The following is a 20870-nucleotide window of genomic DNA, read 5'->3' on the forward strand; positions in this document are numbered from 1 at the left end:
AAAAAAAAAAAGGAAAAAAATTCCTATAAACATCAGAGGAAACTGGTTCAATTCCTGTAAGTTCTGACTTTGGAACCAGGTGCTTAGAAATCAGGGTTTAAAAGCCACTATTTCAGTACAATGGAGAAGGAATAAAAAACACACGCACACAAAGCAAAAGCATTTTTCAGATAGTAGGAAAAGTAAATAGAACAAAAAAGCGGATGTTGTTTGTAAACTGGATTTTCAAATTCTGAAATTTTCAAATTGTGAAAATTCAGAAACCAAAACCCAGTCCAGCTGACAGGCTCCCAGAATAATATAAAACACAATTTTTTTTTTTTTTTTTTTTTTTTTAAGTACTTGGAAAGCATTAAGTGACTAAGGATGAAATGTAGCTTTTCTTAAAAGATTGTCCACAACAGCAGTGGGACAGGAAAAGTTTCCCTGAATGTACAAAGTGTACTGTAAGAGCTGTTAAGACAAATTAATTGATAATAACAACATATTTTCTTCCTTTGAGGATTTCTAAACAAAGCTTCAAGAAAAACCTTAAAAGTCTTTATCACCATGGCAAGAAAAGAAGTGCAAAAACATCAATTTATGAAATTCAATTCTATTCAGTCCATAGATGCAATTCCATATGCATTTTGAGATCCTGAATTTGGGTTTAAGCATCACTGGTCTGTGCCCCAGGCACATGTGTTGGCAACCGAAGTGCACCCTCACCATATTCATATTCCGGGGTATACACTGATGTAGCTTTAGTCCCATGCTACAAAAGACAAAACTATGCAAAGCTTGTAGTTAAGAGCTGGTCATTATTAGCAGGTATATAATCAATATCTCTTTTCTTGTTCCCGTGTAGGAATAGTACTTCATTGTAAGACAATCCAAACCAAAACAGAAATCAATTAACAGCAATATGAAAACATATTTTAAAATAAGTAAGGAAAAAACCCCGATTTTTAGATTGCATAGGTTTCTGGGACAATCTAGTTTAATCTTCCTTAAAAAAAAAAAAAAAATAAATCTTAACCCCAAACACACTGCCTGTCTCAGAACAGAACATTGCGATGGCCTGGCATAAGATGACAAATAATGCTGAATTAGCTAGCATTATAGTTTCTTTTTGAGACAGAAAGAGTTACTAAACATAGATTATATTTAATAACAAAGTAAAGTAAGACCATCTCTGAAAATACTCAAGAAGAAATTAAGTTTGGCTGTTGTCATATTACCTAACAATGGCAAAGACTCAACTTGCAAAAAGCACAGTTTAATCACAGAATCATAGAATGGTTAGAGCTGGAAGGGAGCTTAAAGATCATGGAGTTCCAACCCCCCTGCCATGGGCAGGGACACCTCCCACCAGACCAGGTTGATCAAAGCCCCATCCAGCCTGGCCTTGAACACCTCCAGGGATGGGGCAGCCACAGCTTCTCTGGGCGACCTGTTCCAGTGTCTCACCACCCTCACAGGAAAGAATTTCCTCCTAATATCTCATCTAAATCTCCCCTCTTTCAGTTTAAAACCATTACTCCTCATCCTATGGCTCCACTCCCTGATCAAGAGTCCCTCCCCATCTCTCCTGTAGCCCCCTTTTAGGTACTGGAAGGGGCTCTAAGGTCTCCCTGGAGCCTTCTCTTCTCCAGGCTGAACAATCCCAACTCTCTCAGCTATCTTGTTTAAGGAGGAAAAAAAAGCTATGGTTTAAGGTGGGGGGGGGGGGGAGGGAAGGTTTCTCATTGAATATTTGTGATGAAACCCCTGAAATAAGGACGACAGTGCATGCCAGATATAAACTTGCTCCTCTGGTAACAAAAAAGCAGCAGCACAAGTTGAAGTGACATATACAGAGCACAAGCTGATTGGCTTCTTGGAGACAATTTGCCTTCTATACTTTCATTTGCACACGTTATTTAAACATTCTTCCAGCTTCCAAGAGCAACATTTCCTCCTGAGCTAACCTGTGCCATTGCCTAAGAGCAAATCAAAATCTTGTAACAATAACAAAATCGACTCAATTAAGATGTTTCAACCTCATCAGAAAGGGTGACTGCAGGAAGCCAACCAGGAGCCCTGAAAACCTGTGTACACGGTGTTTCCTTGTTGCTGACTCCAGAGGCTTGGGAGGGCTTTTGCTCTTCATGCAAACTCTGAATTCCGCAACACTTTTTTTTTTTTTTTTTTTTGGTATCAGAGGAATTTCTAAACTCCTTATTTCAAAGAGCAGAGATCATATTTACAACCTAAGCACATGGCAAGAAAGAACAGATGGGTAGAAGAAAACAGATGGGCGAACACAAGGTAGCAGCGAGATGTTTACGATCGGCATAATAAACAGCTGCCACACGTAGATGACCATCATCAGATCATCTTTCAGTTCCTCCTGGTCTGTCATAAAAGTAAGGGTCCTTCTACATCACGATCCCTAATGTATTTCTTTTAATAGCTCTTTTCTGGACTTTCACTTCTCGACAATATTGTGTACCAAGGTGTCCAAAGTTGGCCACCATTATTCTAGGGTGGATGCAGCAGGATTAGAGTCCTTCATCGTTTAAGTCACTGGAAACTGCAGAACTAATTCCAAATTATTCACCATTTCTATGAAAGCATCAACCACCACTTTTAGCTGCAGCCAGTGAATAGCAATTCTCCTGCACCTCATTTGCCCAGAGAGGGTTATATGCTGGAAAGTGAGCTGGAGAAGCAGAGATGCAGATATACATTCCCTTCTTAACTGACTAGTAAATAACGTGCTAGCTAAATGTACTTAGCTTAAAATGGTTATTGCTCATTGCTGCTGTGTGTTCTGAATGTTACAGCGACAAGGAACACAACACTATCTTGGCTTCCTCCACTCCATATTAAAATGGGTGTTTACACAGAATGTGGACACGATCTTGTTCTGTCATGTATGGAAACAGTGACTTCCACAGAGCCCAGGACAGACAGTGAGGGGACTGCCAAAGCCCCGGGGTTTGAAGGAAGACTTTTTTATTTATTTATAAACCCTTCATAACGCAATCTACAACCCCAATCATTATTTATCCAAACTGCACACAATGTTTCTTAATTTGGAACACAAAATAATAAGAAATCTTTACCCTGGCCTATGCCACTGAAAATTAATACAGTCTCCCTGCTTCTGTCTATAGTTTTTAACTTCTCCTGAAAGCTAGCTAAGAATAATATCCTCAAAATCAAATGGCTCTATCGCTGTGCTTAAAATAGTACGATGGAGAAATGACTGCTACCTCATGCTGTTTGCATAATATCAACAAATTATACATGTGCTCCATTCTAACAGCTAACACCTGCATAAAATAAATTACTTTCTTCGCTGTTACAGTTCCAGACTCTATAGGTTCAGATTTAATTTTCTGTTACATTTATGGAGCTTAATAAAACATGGTGGCTTCGCCCACCAGAACATAAAACCTTTGACCAGGGTAACAAAAACACTCAAAGCATTTGTCTCTATTATTTCTAACTTCCCTGTAACCAGCTGCTCTGTCAGAATGCCTTTTTTACTTACTCGGTGTCCTTGAAGCTTACCCCCAAGGATTCATTTTCACACAACACTCTTAAGATAATACTGCAGACAGTCAACCAGGAGCTACGGCTGCCTCAACCTCCCACACGGTCCCTCACTTGCCGAATTAAATATTCATCACTCCCGAATGTTGCAGTGTCAAACACCAGCAACTTCCCAGCCTGACCTTCCACAGCCGGCTTCTGCTGGAGGATAAACAAGGCTGGGACTTACCTGCTGGAACAGAAAATGGCATAATGCAGTTTTCATGCTGCACATTAAGTCCTGTGCACGCACTGTAAAATTCTCACTGCTGAAGCTGGAGTACTATCTTTTAATCTTCAATATAAATTGAATATCTGTATGCAAAGCTAACTATAAAACCTGCATGGGCAGTGTTATCAATAATGTTTCTGCAGAGCACTAAAAAAAAAAAAAGTATCTTTTCTTGCTTATTATACAGATCCTGTTTTGTATGTATGGTCATATCTTCCAATAAAAAAAAAATAAACTAATGCTGAGCATTCTCAAATAAAATAAAAAAGAAATCAGACATAGTACTATCAACATATCATCAACAACATATCAACAATATGTGAAATGAAGATAGGAATCCAAAGGCACAGAAAAATAGTTTCACACACCCCATTTATAAGAAATTCACATTCTGCCTCCAAGACAAAATAATTTCTTAATTCCAAATCTCTCCCCTCTGTGGAAAGAATACCTGGAGTTATTATAACTCAGTTCAGTTGTACTAGATTCTGCACATATTTACATCTGTCTTTAGTGGAAGAGAAAGTTGAACAGAAAAAAATCAGAAGGAATCAACTTCACTACTATAGAAAGTATAGCCTCAATAGTCTACAGGTTCCATAGATCTTTTGAGATTTAGCTAAAGCATATCTGTATCATGTCCATAGACAGTAAGAACACTGAAAAGCTTGTATTTTGACACCAACAGCTACATTAACCTGTTAAAGAAGAAAAATATATCAGAAATTGGGTGAAGACATCTTTTATTTATGCATACTAGGTATGCAGCGTTCTTAAGAGGACAGAATAGTCATTGCAGGAAATCAGTTATGAGAATCCTGTAAGCATAATAAAGCCAGTAAGTAAATATGTTCATGAGAATATATATGTAGTGACACATAAATATGTATATATTTATATAAAATATATATATGATTTTAAAAAATTTTATTTCATAACTTCAATAATTTATTCACTCACCTGTGAGAACCTTTTTGGCCCTAGGATTTCCCATAAACGGTTCAAAACTTACATTTCACCTTCTCAGTCAAGGGCTTCCCTACAGTTTTCAAGGGTTTTCTTTCCCCTGGCATTTTTTTTCTAGCTCAAAACTATTGTGGATGTTGTAGAGGTTGCAGATGTGGCTTAATGCCCTGATTAAACTAAAAATTTTTGAAACAGCTGTACCAGCTTTGACAGCAAGTTAAGTTACTACCCTGCTCGGCCTGCGGTAACTGTCTTTTCCCTCTTAGCAGTGTCCTGCAAATATCAAGAGGAAAAACGATCCATCAGCATTCCTGTGGGATCCTTCAGTAAAGTCCTTTGAGGAACAGGAGCAGTTAGTTGTCTACTTCAGATTTCCTAGAACTGTCGTGATTGTAATACTGGCCTACAGATCTTCCTCCCATGTAATACAGGTGATTAGCTCTCCCAAAGTATGCGGGATTTAACTCTGACAAATAGGAAAATAATTTTAAATAGGTTTAGAATTGATCTGATCATATCTATGGTCTAATAAACCTGAGCTGAACCTTGCTCAAAGAAAGGTTTATATATGCTCAAAACTCTGCCCCTCTTACCTAAATTACAATTTTTCTATTCTGCACACTTATTTTCATCACAGGCACATTAAAAACACATTCCAAAAATCATTTTATGATCATCTCTGGTCAACTGGAAAATCATCAAGGTTTCATGCTACGGATAAAGCCTGAAGAAGCTTCCCACTGTGTGCTTCAGGCAGGAAACAGTGACCGAGGCTATAAATCAGAGAGCAGCATATCCATTTAGCATTGCTGGCCCTGTAAAGGAAACATCCAAGTCTGCATTACGGTCTTGGAGTCGCATACTACATAAAGCTGGTAGATTTTGATAGCCTTATTTGATATCTCTGCAGTATCATTATTTTTCTTCCTGCCTCCTACCACACGTTTGTTTGCAACCATATCTACCACCACTTCTCCAAGAAGTATGGCCGCAGCCACTTGCGGCTTCAGGCAAACCTCCCTCATCTGTCTTTCTGACGCTACCTTAAGTCCGTCCCCAAGGATCAGAGATGGAAGGAAGCAGAATCAAAGTAAATCTTGCAGATTAAAAGCAGGGCAATGGAGCAGCCAGGGAATTCAGTCTCACATGTGACCCACAGGCATTAGCCATAGACCAAACAATTTTTGGTTCCCAGCTGGGAACACTCCATGACGGGGCAGGTATTTGCGACCACGTGCTTAAGACCTCAGGAAACTGTGGAAGTTGAGTATGAAGTCACTGCAGTCTTAGTAACAGCAGAGTCTAAAAGACCTGATCGAATAAAGGCCTTAAGCATAAATCCATATTATTTTCCAACTCTACAGCCTGCGGAAGTGAAGTAGTTCTTATTATGAACTCAGCTATTACAAAGTTACAAGTAGTCAGTGATAATGGTAATAACCTGTATATGGTTTAGGCGAGCAAAGGAAAATTTCATTAGCTGGCTGTAAATAAATTTCCAACTCTGAAGCCTAGAACAGGAAGTTAACTGCAAGGCCATTAATAAGCATTTCTCCCATCTCTATAGATCAGTACAAAGAATGATAATTTTTATATAATATACACACACAAATATATGTATTATATAATCAGCGCTGATGCTCAGGAACATAAAGATTCAATGGAATACTACTACTCATTTCTCTTATCATGAGAAGAAATACTACTAGAGGAAAACAACTCCTAAGTACCACAAGAATGATGGTAAACTTTTAAGGTCTTATACGGTATGGGGTGAGTATGAATATTACTTCTGTTTAAACCCTGCAGAAATTTCTTAGTTCATATCAACTGCTCTGCATGCCTGGATATAGAAGTTCAGTAACCAAGTAGAAATAATGTTTCATATTACGTAAATTATGATTTCAAACTTTTCCCTGTCAGAATAAGGCAGCTACCTGTACCGCAGAAACTGTATTAAAAATGGAAGAGATAAGCTCTTCAGCCAAAAAAAAAAAAAAAAATTCTATTAGAGTTATCTTATGTCTAAGGAACTAGACTGGAAAAAAAAAAAACACCTCTACAATTTCCAATGCACAGGTAACTTGTCAGGTATGAGCATCTTAATTGCAAAGATGCCCTTGCCACTTTTGGTCAGCAAAAAATTTATGGCACGTCGTGCAGTTTTCATTCTTGTCTCTTGATTAAACTAGGTAATTCCACTCTCCTTAACTGCAAGTTGTTTTTGATTCAGTAATCACATTTTATCCCACACTATTTTATATTATCATTAGGCAGACTCCCCCATATGAAGTCTTCAGAGACAATTCAGGTCGGTCACATTTTAATAGCTTACCTCTTTTGTTTTCCACCCAGGGAAATACAAAAAAATAGAAGATGGAGATAAATGTGTAATAGATGTTTTAACCAGTTTATTTTCTCTGAAGGTAAAACATTTATCTGAAAACACTCATAGGATTTCCTCACCTTTTAATATTAAGGTCTCCAAATAATATATTGCTTTGACTTCCCCAGGAACGTTCCATCTTTAAACACACAAACCAAGGGGGGAAAAAACACCAAAACCCCCAAGACCGGTTTGTGTGGCACTCTGTCTTGAAAATTATTTATAAAACTAAAGTAGTACCAAATCCGTAGATACCTTATTTCAAAACATCCTACAGTCTCAGGGAAGATTATGATACTATCTAGGGAAGAATGATACCCAAGTGAAATTACTCCTCAAGGTCTCTAGTCATGAATCTGTTGCAGTATGAGATCTCATATCAACATGAACTGTTAATGTTACTGCAATAACAACTTTTTTCTATTCCGTTTATACTATCAATAGTTTAAATAATCTAAAAATAAACTCGCAGCTCTGTCAACGTATGGATCAGGTATGGATATATGGCATGTTCCCTCTCTTGTCCGTGGCAAGATTTCATTTTCAAGAAGAGTTTCAGTTTCGAGAAGAGTTTTGGGTTTTTTGATAACGCATTGGGCAAGTTTAATGGTAGAACGATACGCAGAAGTAATCAGTAAGAAAAATAAAAGTTTTACTCTATCCATAGAGCTGAATGGAATAAAAAACACTTGACAAGTTTTTTTGGGGTGTTTTATGTTTTTGTGGTGTGTTGTAGTTTTGGGTTTTTTCCCCTTTGTCTGTAGGACTACATGCAATAATATCAGACTGGAAGTGACATCCTACTAACCAGGGAACGTGATGCGAGAGGTTTCTAAGTTTCAGGGCAAAGTGGCAGAGCTTCAGGGTGACACTGAGAACAGAAGTGCCAACCAGAAAAGCACGGCTGGAACAACCATGGAGCTTCAGAAACGCCACTTTTCACTGGTAAATGCTCACATTGCCATCATGATGCAATTCCACTACTGGTTGCAAGTTATTAGTTCTTATTGTGTTATTTGCCATTAAAAAGAGCATCAGCTCAATCTGAGCTTCTGGAATTCTGAAGCTGTGTTTGTGTGCTCTTGATCTTGACTCGCAAACCACTGCTTGTGTGGCCAACTGGCTCCAAGGCACAGAACTGAAATGCTCCTCACCATCTCATGCTTGTGGGGAAACAAGCAAGCAAACAAAAAAAAAAATGATCACCTTCTGTTCATCTTGTAGAAAAAAGCCCAGAAAAGAGAAAAGAGCCCAGTCTTTAATCATATTACACCAAGCACATAGCTGTTATTGAGAATATTCCCTCCAAAATCCCAACAATTATTAGACCATCGGCCCCATAAAGATTTGTAAATACAAGCAGAGATTGAAGCCTCAAGTTGTGGAGACAGAAATCCTGGCATTTGAGTGCAGAAGAGTTAAATTAGAAACTGGAAAGGACTTTCTGGGACATCCACTCTTGATTGTGCTGAAGATGTCTTGGATCTCTTCATCCAAACCACGTGATGTAACTTGTTCCAGACCAATTTGCTATTACTGCTGTCCAGTTGAGTCTCTCTCCTTTCTGCTGAATTTAGGTGGAGGACCCCCCGCCTTTCTAATAGAATCATACAATGTGTTGGGTTGGAAGGGACCTTTGAAGGTCATGTAGTCCAACATCCCTGCAGTAAACAAGGACATCTTTAACTAGATCAGATTGCTCAGAGCCTCATCAAGTCTGACCCTGAAGTCTCCAGGGATGGGGCCTCCACCACCTCTCTGGTCAACCTGCTCCGGTGTCTCACTACACTCATTGTGAAGAACTTCTTCCTAATGTCTAATCTAAACCAACCCTGCTCTAGTTTAAAGCCTTGTCCCATTGCTACATGCACTTGCAAACAGTCCCTCCCCATCTCTCCTGTAGCCCCTTTAGGGACTGGAAGGGGCTCTAAGGTCTCCCCAGAGCCTTCTCTTCTCCAGGCTGAACAACCCCAATTCTCTCAACCTGTCCTCACAGCAGAGGTGCCCAGCCTTCTGATTGTCCTTGTGGCCCCCCCCTCCCAGTCCTTCTCATCATTACCTCTGGCTTCAGCCCCAGACCTGTAGGGAAAGGGAGACAGGAGGAGACCATTCTCTTCTGCTCTTCTCCTCCCCATTCAGGTTTTGGCTGAAAGCCTGTGGTCAGAAGTGAAAGCACCTGGATCTGCAGCAAACAGGTGTACTTCATCCATGATATGGACCTGTATTTTGCTATACAAGATAATCACATCAGCTTTTCTCCCTGCTCCCACCCATTTCTTTTTAAGAGGGTTTCTATGAAGAAAAATTGCACATTAAGAGCACAGAGGGCTCTGTGAGAGAAGGTAGTGTTTCCCATTACATGACAGTATGGTCGCAAGCTGCTGGAGCAGTTTCATGACTTAAAATATATCATGAGTGACTCCAGAATTGCTTCCCAAGCATTTTATGCAAGAGATTATGCCAGCTTCAAAAGAACAGAATTGAAGTTCAGGGCAAACATCAATTACTGAAATTGCATAAAATAGATCTGTATAAATTACCATGACTTTTTTAATTTTACCTTTCCACATGCCAAAGCATGGTGAGGGGGAAAAAAACCAGCCCAACAAGACACTCAGCAATGATTACAAGACTGTGACCAATAGAGAATGAAATTCTGAGTCTTGGGAGACAGCCACGGAGACACAGAAGTGCTCATTTCACCTATACTAGTTGTAGCATCCAATAATCAGGTGCGAAGGAGAATAAGAAGTCCATCAAACAAGACAGAGAGCATTGCTTTAAAATTAACAGCTTCATCTTCTATCTTACTATGCTTTATCTTGTTCAGTCTAGCTTGTGGAGAAGAAAAGACACTTATGCTGTTCAAAGCATTCCTACTTTAGTTACAGTTTTCTAAACTGCAAAAAAATACAATTTTATTTAAGCATAGTAGTCTAGTAGTTTAGCAAATCTTATATTTATTTCCAAAATTGAGGAGAACCTGAAAACTAAGCAAGAATGCTGATGTGTAAGCTTTCTGAAATTACATTCCAGCCTGTGATGAACGCAAGGGAGGAAACCAAGGTGTAGGCAGTGAATAAGATGACAAGTGAAGACATATTGGACTGAGACTCCTAAGCCAAGTCTCTGAACACAATGTTACAAGAAACAGCTGATGTAAATAGAAGACGAGAGAAATATTCATGCAACAATTAGTTTAACATTGCAGGTCCAAGACTTTTTTTCCTGAGCATTTTAAGTTAGAAACCCATTTCAGATTTCTTTTAAATGAATCTGTCATAGTTCACAATTTATATTAGCTCAATTCCCTATTCCCTCAGAATCCTATTCCTACTGAGAACAACAGATGCCTTCAATATTCACCCTTGTTCTTTTACGTTTGTGTCTTTCATAGTGCAAATATTTCCATATTTTAGGGGAAGTATATAAAGCCAGAAAATGAAATTATGTCTCAAGAGACATTCTGAGTATTAAACTATGCAGTTAATTCCAAATTAAACTGAAACATTTAAAAGCTGAAGTGAAAATCTCCATTTGGTAAAGCCTCAGGGACTTGCTACCTCTCCTTGGTTTCACTGTTTCCCAGAGCTGCAATGGGATGTGAAACACCTTTATAGCCTATCAAATTTTTTTTTTTTTTTTTTTTTTGGTCACCCTAAGTAAAAACCAGTATCAACAGGGTCTTGAGAAACATTTGACGAAGTACCATATCCTGATATAAAAATGCCATCTACAACTTCCATGTGTTCTTAGCCACACATTGGATTGTTACTCATCATTCCACCTAAGTTTGGTATTCCTGTCTACCTCTGTAATATAACACAAAAGAAACAGAGTAAGAGACAACCTGGTAACCTGGTTCATCCTGTCTACTCTCCCAGATTTCCATTTATCACCAGTATAACCCAGTACTCCGGTCTTTCTTCAGCACTGCAGACTTTCCTCAGCTTCTCTGACATCTCCCCAGTATATTGAACCTCACCGATTTTCAGTTCTCACCGTCTAACCATTTCTCCCCATTGTATCTAGAACAATGTCTTACACTTAAGAACATGGGCATAATTAACAGATTATTAACAGATTATGTATATTCCTGTGTCTACAACATGTGTGGCTCCCTGAAGCAGAAGGGTATGTCTGTAGGCTTCATTGGGACAGAGAATGATCAAAAAACGTGTTCGTGCAAAACTAAGTTTGTGATAAGAGACTCAAGACAGGGCTGGAAAAGGAAGCTCATGGGAAAATGGAGCTTCAGTTCCTTCATAGCCATACAGAAATGCATTAGCACAAGGAGAAACTCAGTAACTTAAATCAGATATAACCTTCCACAAACCTCAACGTGCAGCAGATCTTAAGGACCAGTTCGTGAATCAGCAGGGATACCTATGCACTACCAATGCTCTTTGCAAGCTTCTTTCCCTCAGGGGAATTTTCTAGTGGAAATATTAAATTCAGAGATGATTCTTACCTCCATCTTTCCTTTGACATTTACAACATTTTAAGAATGCATTTGCTCTTCAAGGATATTTTCATCTATTAAAGAATATTTATGAGTGCTGCTTCAAAGAAAACCACTGGCATGAGAAGCCACACAAAAAAACAGAGAGTGACGATTTGCATTTGCAAGTATTTAGAGGTTAACTCCTAGCAACACAAAAAACAACACCTAAAATGTTTTAAAAACTTGGGTTAAAAAAAAAAAAATATATATCAGTGCATGAATTACATTCTCTTATCCATTCAGTGTTTCAAAGTTTGATACCAAAATGCACCTAGAAAACATAAAAAGCCTAAGATATTACTAGCATTTACGTGGGAGGAAATTAATTCACAAATCAATTAAACTGAAGGCAACTAAAAAGAGTTAAAAAGAGTTGAAAGTTAAAAAGTGTGGGTTTGTTCTGCTGAAATTCAGTGCTGTCCTATGTAAGCATCTGACTAATACAGACTCCCAAGCCTTGTAAACCGGATCTTATGATACCGCCCAAAAGTTTTACTTCATCCACTCTGATTCCTGTTGCAGAAGTTTATTGATACCCCCTGTACCATTGACAGACTGGCACTGGAGCTCCAAGGTGTGTGCCACGCCTGTTGGTCCCAGGCAAGTGAACATTAATTACTAAAGGGACAAGTTACATTTTCAAGAAAGATTAAGGAAATTACTCTTATTTAAAAAAGAGCCCAATCTCGCCGTTGTTAGCCGTACCATACTGCACTTTTTTTTTTTTTTTTTGGAAAAAAGGTAATAGCACAAAACCCAGAGCTACTTTCCGTGCAAGACTGCACTCGTTAGAAGTTTGGGCAGAAAAAAACAGGCTCCTAAAAACACCATCTGTGTATATTTGCACATACCTCCTTTGAAAACAATTAGAAAATTCAAATGTTCAGCTTTTTTTTTTTTTGGAAAGGGAGGGGAAAATCAAGCAAATGGTCCTGTGCACTTACAGATATTTATAAGGGTTTAAGAGTTGAATACAAAGCACTAATTTTGAAAGCTTTAATGAAGAGTATCCTAGAGAGTAACAAGATAAATACATGAATTACTAAAACGGGAGTCACATTTATCTAACTATTCCTGGTGAAGCTTAGAAGCAAATGGGGATGAAAAGAGCATATTTGGCTTACTTAATTGACTTGGAAGATGGCAATACATGTATCGTGAAACTCAGCAGCTTTCTGAACAGTTGGTGCACTGACATTTTAATGCCAACCCTAAGAACACTGGTTCCAGCAATGACATTTCTAGGGAAATTGTTACAACTTGAGACATTTAGAGGCAGGTACGATCAGTTGTTCTCCAAGTAAAGAATTACCTTATTTAAACAAATTAAAATTGAAAAAAAATAATTATAAAAGCCTTTGTCAAAAACCTATAGTGAATGGTTCTCCATAGAAGCCTACTACAGCTCAGAAAGCAACACAATTTTCAATCAGCCTAGCCTTTGACATCACCTAATTAAAACAGAATCAATTATTATGTCTCCATAATAATCATATCTTTTACTTATCAACAATATCAAAATTACACTGCCCTCAAAGAAAGAAGGTCACTATTTTTATTTAGATAATATTGGCCTTGCTAAGATTTGAATTTAAGAAATTGAAGTGTCCTTAGTTTTTCATAAAATGTATTATGGTTTTATTTTGATAAACAGCATTTTTTGAGTTTTGCAACCATAACTCTGTAAGTGTTCTAGGTACCTCCCTGCAATACGAAGGCTTTGTTTTCTCTTATCTAGCACAATTATTTCCTTTGTAGCAATCAGAAATCCGCCAAGTACTTTGCAAGTCTAATGGCTCCTAATAAATCTCTCGGAAATGAAAAAATATACAGAACTTGGGCACTGAAGACAGAGATGCATGAGGAAACTAATACATCTAATACGTTTATTTTATTGTATTCTTATTCAAGATGGAGTGGCTTACTCGTATCTAAATCAATTTTCCAATATAGTCACAAAGATACCGAATGTCCCACGAATGCCAACGACAGTGAGGATTTAACCCTCTTTATTACCACAGGAGACTGAACAGTGCATTTCAGGTTACAGATGGCAAGGAGCTGAACAACTTCTGGCAGCTTTGAGCCAACATCTATCAGTCTTATTAATTAATTACAGTTTCTAGAAGTATGCTACTGCACTGTGTATTTTTCAAACATAAAAACAGTGGGAGAATTATCCAGTCTGAAGAATTTATATTCTTGGAGAGTCAAAGCAAACAGATTGGATTTATTAAAAGAAAACAAATAAGCACATAAGACTGAGGGAATTTGGATATTTTGTGTGATAAAATGAAGTCATGTGCACGGTATTGTAAAAGCATAAGACCTTTGCTATCCCAGACAACCAAGCAGCCAGTGTTCCCAAATCGTTATCATGCCATTACCAGTACCAAGAGTTACAGGTATTTGACCTATGAATCATTTTTAACAAGTGTTATGCTCTCTACAGCATCACAAGACATTTTATAGAAAGCCAGATAAAGCCATGGTAGAAAACACTTAGTAAAGCCACAGAAACACTCCTCTATTCTAGAAAGGAGGAACTACAGAGAGAACCGATTGAAAAAAAAAAAAAAATATATATATATGGAAGACTGATGAGAAATAAAAATAACCAATTAGAACTCAGGGTATTGCTCTTGTCTCAACTTATAAAGAAAAGATTGTGAAAAGTATTTTTGAGAATGTTTCAGCAAATTAAAGTTTTATGCCTCAAAAATTTGTGTGTATGGGAGTTTAGAAGGTTTTATTCAAGTACTAGCAATCTTTTAGTAAGCTAAATAAATAAACAAATCAAGTGACATATTGGAAGATTTGGCTTCTTTTGGTGATATCTGTTCTTTAAATGTTTTTCATTTTCTTCTGCAAGACACAGGTAGGACCAGACCGTTTTAAAAGGTAGATTTTGAATTCTAACTGTACCAGGCATAGAGCATCAGGTTTCTTTAATGAAATTAAAGAAATTAACTATCTATAAATTACTATTTACTTTCCATTTGTATTTTCTATATTACAAAATACTTACATTTTAAAGGACAAATCTCAAATCTTAGATCAGCAAAAGTCCCAGTATTGCCAAAGGTGATTTTGGCCCCATATGAGCTTCAGATAATGTATGCATAGCTATAGAAGTTGTGTAGTTCTCACACAAACAACCCAGAATTAACTTCCCTTATGTCAGTAAAGTTAAATTACTGACAATTAAATTAATTGATCTCTCAGTATATTAGGAAACTAAATTTTTAACACTAACCTTAATTTTTGAGAACATATTTTGAGTAAAAATTAGTTGCCTGTAAAATTTTCTACTATTAAAAAAATCAGTTTTACCACTGTACAATTCACTCAAAGGAGAAAGTATAATTTTAGACACAACTCAGTAAAGCCACCGCTTTTAAGAAAATATGACTTGAATAATAAGTGTCATCCACTATCAGAGGTAGAGACTGTGACAAGCTCCAGGAAAGGGCACTGCTAAAGGCTTTTATTACCTTTTATGTACCATCACCCAACTGTTGTTAAGGAAATTCAATTACCAATTGAAGGGTCATTTATCCAAATTATTCAGGGCTACGAAGGAAATCTGACATGCAAACAATTTAGATAAGGAATCCTAGTGATCTAGTACCCCAAATTGTCTGCAATTTGTCACTTGGATTCTGCTTTTAAAGGTAAGCCTTCATTGCCCTTGGAAAAATAACTCCATTAAACGCACACAGGCAACTACAGCAGCTGATGAAAAACAGACAGATAAATTTTTATACATCTTATAGTATCTGCCAGAATGTTTCCCGGGTTAAGTACTGTCAAAAAAAAACACATTTGAAAGGTGAATACTGTACCTTGCACTAATACTGCATTCATTGTTCCCTTGTACTTTGACAAACAGGTTTTTCCCTGTAAGTATATTTATTTGTATACAGTTCTCTCTCTATATATATGTATATATACACACGCACATAAAAATACTCATAACAAATAATTTTTTAATAACTGTGCCTGGTTATTGAGACGTTGCCTATCTGTCCACAAATATATGCACTGCATATTCGCAGAAGCAGTTTAAATTCATCTTTGAGTTCTCAAGATCCCATCCGTCACCTAATTTCTTGCTGACAAGTTAATAAAAAAAAAAAAGTTACGAGTGTTCAATGTATACTATACGTAGAAGTTTTTAGTCCTACAGAGGCATCTTTTCCCTTCATTCCTGTCCTCTTTACTACCAACTCTTTTCAAAAGAGAAGCGATGAGAGTACAAAATCCCCTGAACAGTTTTATGCCACCACGGGGATCACCCTTGGGCAGGTTGAGCTCAGCAATAATCGCTCTTCAGGAAGGGAGCAGAGAAGTGGTAGCAAAAGCTTGGAGCAGGCAGTTAGAGGAGATGACCATCAAACAAACACCCTTTTCAGCCTAAATTACGTGTTGGCTTTTGGATGCCGATGAAGTGATAACAGGGAACAACATCAGCTAATTGCCCGAGCAGCACATGGAAAGCCAAGCCCGGCACAGCGTGTCACCTCTTGTCTTTTTTTCCTACTAATTTCCGCTTTGTTATTAGTGCAAACAATAATTAAGAGATCACTTTTCTGTGACCTTTGTTTCCATTGAGGGCCCTTGTGATCACATTCAAAAGTATTCTTAAGTGAAGAGAGAAAAAAAAAAAATCAAGTTCTAAATCTGAGGAACTGACCATATTCACAAGGAGCACATAATCTGCTCTGACAGTTCTCTGGTGAGAATAAACTGCATATCTAAAGTCTAGTTTTCAAGAAGACTTGAAACAACACTCACAGTAAAATAAGTATGAAGTACAGTTTTCCTTTGGCAAGAAGAGATAGTATAAAAGCATTGAAAATAAAGAATGTTAAAGCATAAAGCTTTAACTCTTAATTATGTAAACTCAAGGTACCCTGGGCATGCCATTTCTTTTCAGGAGCAAATGTAGGAGAAGCAGCATTAAGTAAAATCCAAATAACTTTAACAACACCTAATCTTGACTCACAAGTAGGAAGTTTATTCCTGGATTATTTTTTTCTGGCATTTCTCAATATTAGAACACAGATAGGGAATTATCGGTGGTCCTCAGGAGTCAGGAGAAACTGAAGCAAAACGATAATCAGTCTTAAAGAAACTATACTTAATAGTAAATTCTGAAGAGTAAATTTAGTCAGTTATAAAGAGTCTGTATTTGCTTACATGTCACTGCTAGGATTCTAATTTAGAAGTAGATTTTGTAAGGGGAAATATTGTAATGTCAAAAACGTGTTAGCAAAATATTAGACAAAGAAATGGCTGCTTGCAGAAATAGGCATTTAATACTAAAATACGCAATGCTAAGTGTTTGCATATTTTAGTCATGTTCATACCTAAAGATAATGGCTTCTGCCAAGATTAGGAGAAAACCTGGGAGACACTTCTTCAAAAGTTATTTTCAGTTTTATCAAAAAATGCATATACATGCACAGAATTGTATGGATATGCACAGCGCTTGCGACGTATCTGCTAAGCTGGAGGACACAAAGGTTTCAGCGTGACAGAAGCCATCTGCATGTCTGGGCTGAAAGAGTGAATTGGTTCAGCCAGAGAAAACACCGGGGGTGAGGGACCGAAGAGCTGCGTGTTACTTTGCAAAACGATGGCCAAACAAGTCTCACCGGTGCTAGTTTTTCATGTTTTGTCTGACGAAGCAGCCATGCCATTTTACCTAGGGTGGACACAGCAAACAGGCTGATGGAGAAAAAGCTTAGTATCTCCACGGCCACTTCCTCACTAAATGAGCCAAAGCACATATCACACTAAAATTTATCTGCCCGTAACATAGGTATAAATTCAATCTTGTCTCACAGGGATGTTGTAAGATTTTAAACTAGTGGTCCTTCTGGGATGACCTAAGACATGTTATGGGATCGTTACCAATTACATGTAATTGGTAATCTTATATATCAGTAACATGAAGAAGGCCAAGAGACAGTCAAACCCTATTTAAACCACTTCCTTTATAATATGGAAATATGATCCTTCCCCATTTCAAAGTGTGACAAGAATTTATACTTTCATTACAACAAACTCTAATCTTAATAACTTCTTTTCCAATTTTAAATTGGAAACAAAAAAATCTCTGAACATCACTTTTTTTTGTAAATTGGTACATCTACACTCACAGCAATCTCTGCTTTTGACAGCATAATGCATACAGAAAGTGTTCTGGTAACAAATACCTTATATCTTTAGTAGGTAAACTTACTGTATAGTATTCTAGGGATAAGGATAACAGAAGAACGTGAACTTTTTTGTGCATTTTCTAAATAGACTACATCCCTAGACATTTACTCCTGTTTTCTGAAGACAATGTAGCACTGGTTTACATCTCGATTCATTCTATTCAGTACTTTAAACTCATTGGTCATTCCTTCTCCTGTTTTTTCTGGTTTTAGTTACAATGTCCTTTAAATTAAACCCAGATCCTACAGACGATTACACATAAGCATCCCTTATGGATTTTACTGTGGTTCCAGATAAATTCAGCACACATCAGCATCAAATCTCCTGTCCTGCGAGTGATAGCATCACAAACATCTCTTCCGGACCACAGACTCTACGGCAGCCGTCTGTGTAGGTAAAAAGCCTGTTGGTCCGAGGGATGACCAGTGGTGATGATGTCAGTGTTCTGCAAACCTCAATCTCTGCTAGACAACACAGCTTTTGTCATTACTTTAATAGTTTAATAGTATCCCTTGAGTTTCACAGGACACCAGCACGCAAACCATTCTAGGGAAGAACTTGCAAAGTGACGGTCAATGACTGAAACTCCTCTGGAAAGAATGAGACTGGAGCACGTCTCTGCCTGCATATGGAAAAACGAGGATCGTGTTTGTTTTAGAAACACCCCAAAGAAAGCAATGATGGAAGAAAGTGAAGCTTTTACACTCCAGAAATGCACTTTTGAAAAAAATCTGAACGAACCTGTGAAATTTTCTAGAAGCTGCGATCCAGATGAGAGATTCACAGATAAATCCATGGAACATAATAGAATACAAACAAAAAACAAACTGGGAACAGACAACTGGATGTGGCCTGTCAACTTTAAACAGCAGCTTCTCGTGGAGCTGGCAGAGAAGTAAAGAAAACCTTCCAGCTGATCTGAGGAGGACTAAGTTGTATCTCAAAAGAGAAGAAAATGAGGACCACGAAGCCTGTTTCTAGCACCTGACGCTACAACCCAGCAGGACACCAAACCAACAGAGGCAGCAGCACGAGTCTTACACGCACCCAAGAAAACAGTCTGCCAAGACATCAGTTCCCTAATAGTGAAATGCATTTTCCCGTTAAATCAAGGATGCATTAGCAGCACATTGCACAAACAAACCAGATCACGGAGATAATAACATCCTAAGAACAATAATTTCCTCATACATTTAAAAAGGCTTGGAATACTGACCTTTACATACCCAGGTTCCTGTCTTTGTTCATTGCCTTATAAAAGGAGAAGGCAGCTGACACAGTGGAGCGGGAACTGAAATGATCCTGAAGATATCCAAGAGTGCTATTGATTTGCTTTTTTATTCCAGTGCATGCTCAGTGAGAAAATGAGATTAAATCGGTTGGCTAAATATATTCATGGAACAGAGTTGATGGTTTTAGCTGTTAAAGTAATAGGAAGGGAAACAAAACAGAAAAACCAAGTTGCATTTTAAAACATCAGCCTTACTTCAGAGAGCTCCTCGGATTTATTTTTTACTTTAAAAGTAGTGAAGATTCACTGCTTTTGCAGTGATGTTGTGTTGGTTTCACCTAATATTATTGTAGTAATACAGATTGCCAATTTTGATTAACACTAACAAAAAAAAACCCAAACAAACAAAAAGATAAAATATACCAAAAAAGTGCAATATATTTTGTTAAGGTACTGATGGGATTCCTTCCTCTTGAACTTTGGAGAAAGTTGTTACTCATTAAGAAAACCTCTGAAGTTACCTGCCCATAGAACTATTCTACGCTCAATTCATATGCAAATAGACAAGATTTCTGAAAGCAAATACTGAAAGCTAAAAAGCCACCTGGTAATCAATGGTGACATATCACAAATTCCATTTAACTAGCCATTAGCCTAACGATAATTTCCTCTTTTAAATGAAAAAAAGAGCAAGAAGCAAAAGCGTAAACAAACCCCAAATCCTCCCCAATCTGTTTAGGTCTACAGACCCCAGCACACTTGCAAATCAGATTCTGGAAACCCATCTCACTCTCCTGTCCATAATTTGGTGGATTACTCCTTTGGCAACATATATATAATTTTTTCTATATCATTTTAAATGTTTAATATTCCAGCTGATGCTCATAAAATAGATTTTGTTTATCAAGGAATCACAGAATTGTCCGAGTTGGAAGGGACCTCTACAGATCATCTAGTCCAACTCCCCTGCTAAAACAGGATTGACTAGAGCACATTATCCTCTAATTAAAAATATATATATATATATATTTCCTATGGAAGACTTTTTAGATAGAATTCAAGGTGAAATCCTGATTTTTTAGGATATTCATTAAAGCGCAACTTTTTCGCGTGCATCTTTATCTTCCATGCTTGTTCAGGTCCCAAAGGATTCAATTATAGTTCTAGTAGATTAGTAATAAGACTGACTTTTTTCAGAACATTTTTTTTTTTTAATTTTTTTTAAATCCGTGAAACTTTTTTCCAATCAGAAAATGCCGAACTCGGCCACCTTGTGGAAAAATATATTCCTTTAGATGGAAATCTGCATAACTACCTGCTTGTTTCATTTCGCCAGCTCTCTAGCAGCTCACCCTGCAAACTTTCCATAGCTTTTCTGCCTTTCCAGGGCTGTGTTTCCAAGCAGCTGTTTGCAGGTTTCCACGAGCAGCTCAGCACCTCCCAGGACTTGGGGGGGATGCCAGGATTCACCACAGCTTCCATTGAACCCACCATCCTCCCGCCGCCTGGAGCTGCCAGGGTGCAAGACTGGCTTCTACTGGCCATCTCCTCAGATGACCAAAGCAGCCCCCCAAAGTGAATTCTTTTCCAGGACCCACAGCTCGGTATGTAACAGCTACACTATGACAGGATTTAGTGCTGCCACGTGGCTGCTTTGGACCCCTGTAAATCTGGGTTTGCAGGATGCTTCTGCAGCGGGAGAGCACTGGGAAGCACGAGCTGGCACGCTTTCACCTCCCGGCAAACGCAACATAATTCCTCA

The sequence above is a fragment of the Numenius arquata genome, chromosome 5, assembly GCF_964106895.1.
Source record: "Numenius arquata chromosome 5, bNumArq3.hap1.1, whole genome shotgun sequence".
Classification (NCBI taxonomy): Eukaryota; Metazoa; Chordata; class Aves; order Charadriiformes; family Scolopacidae; genus Numenius; species Numenius arquata.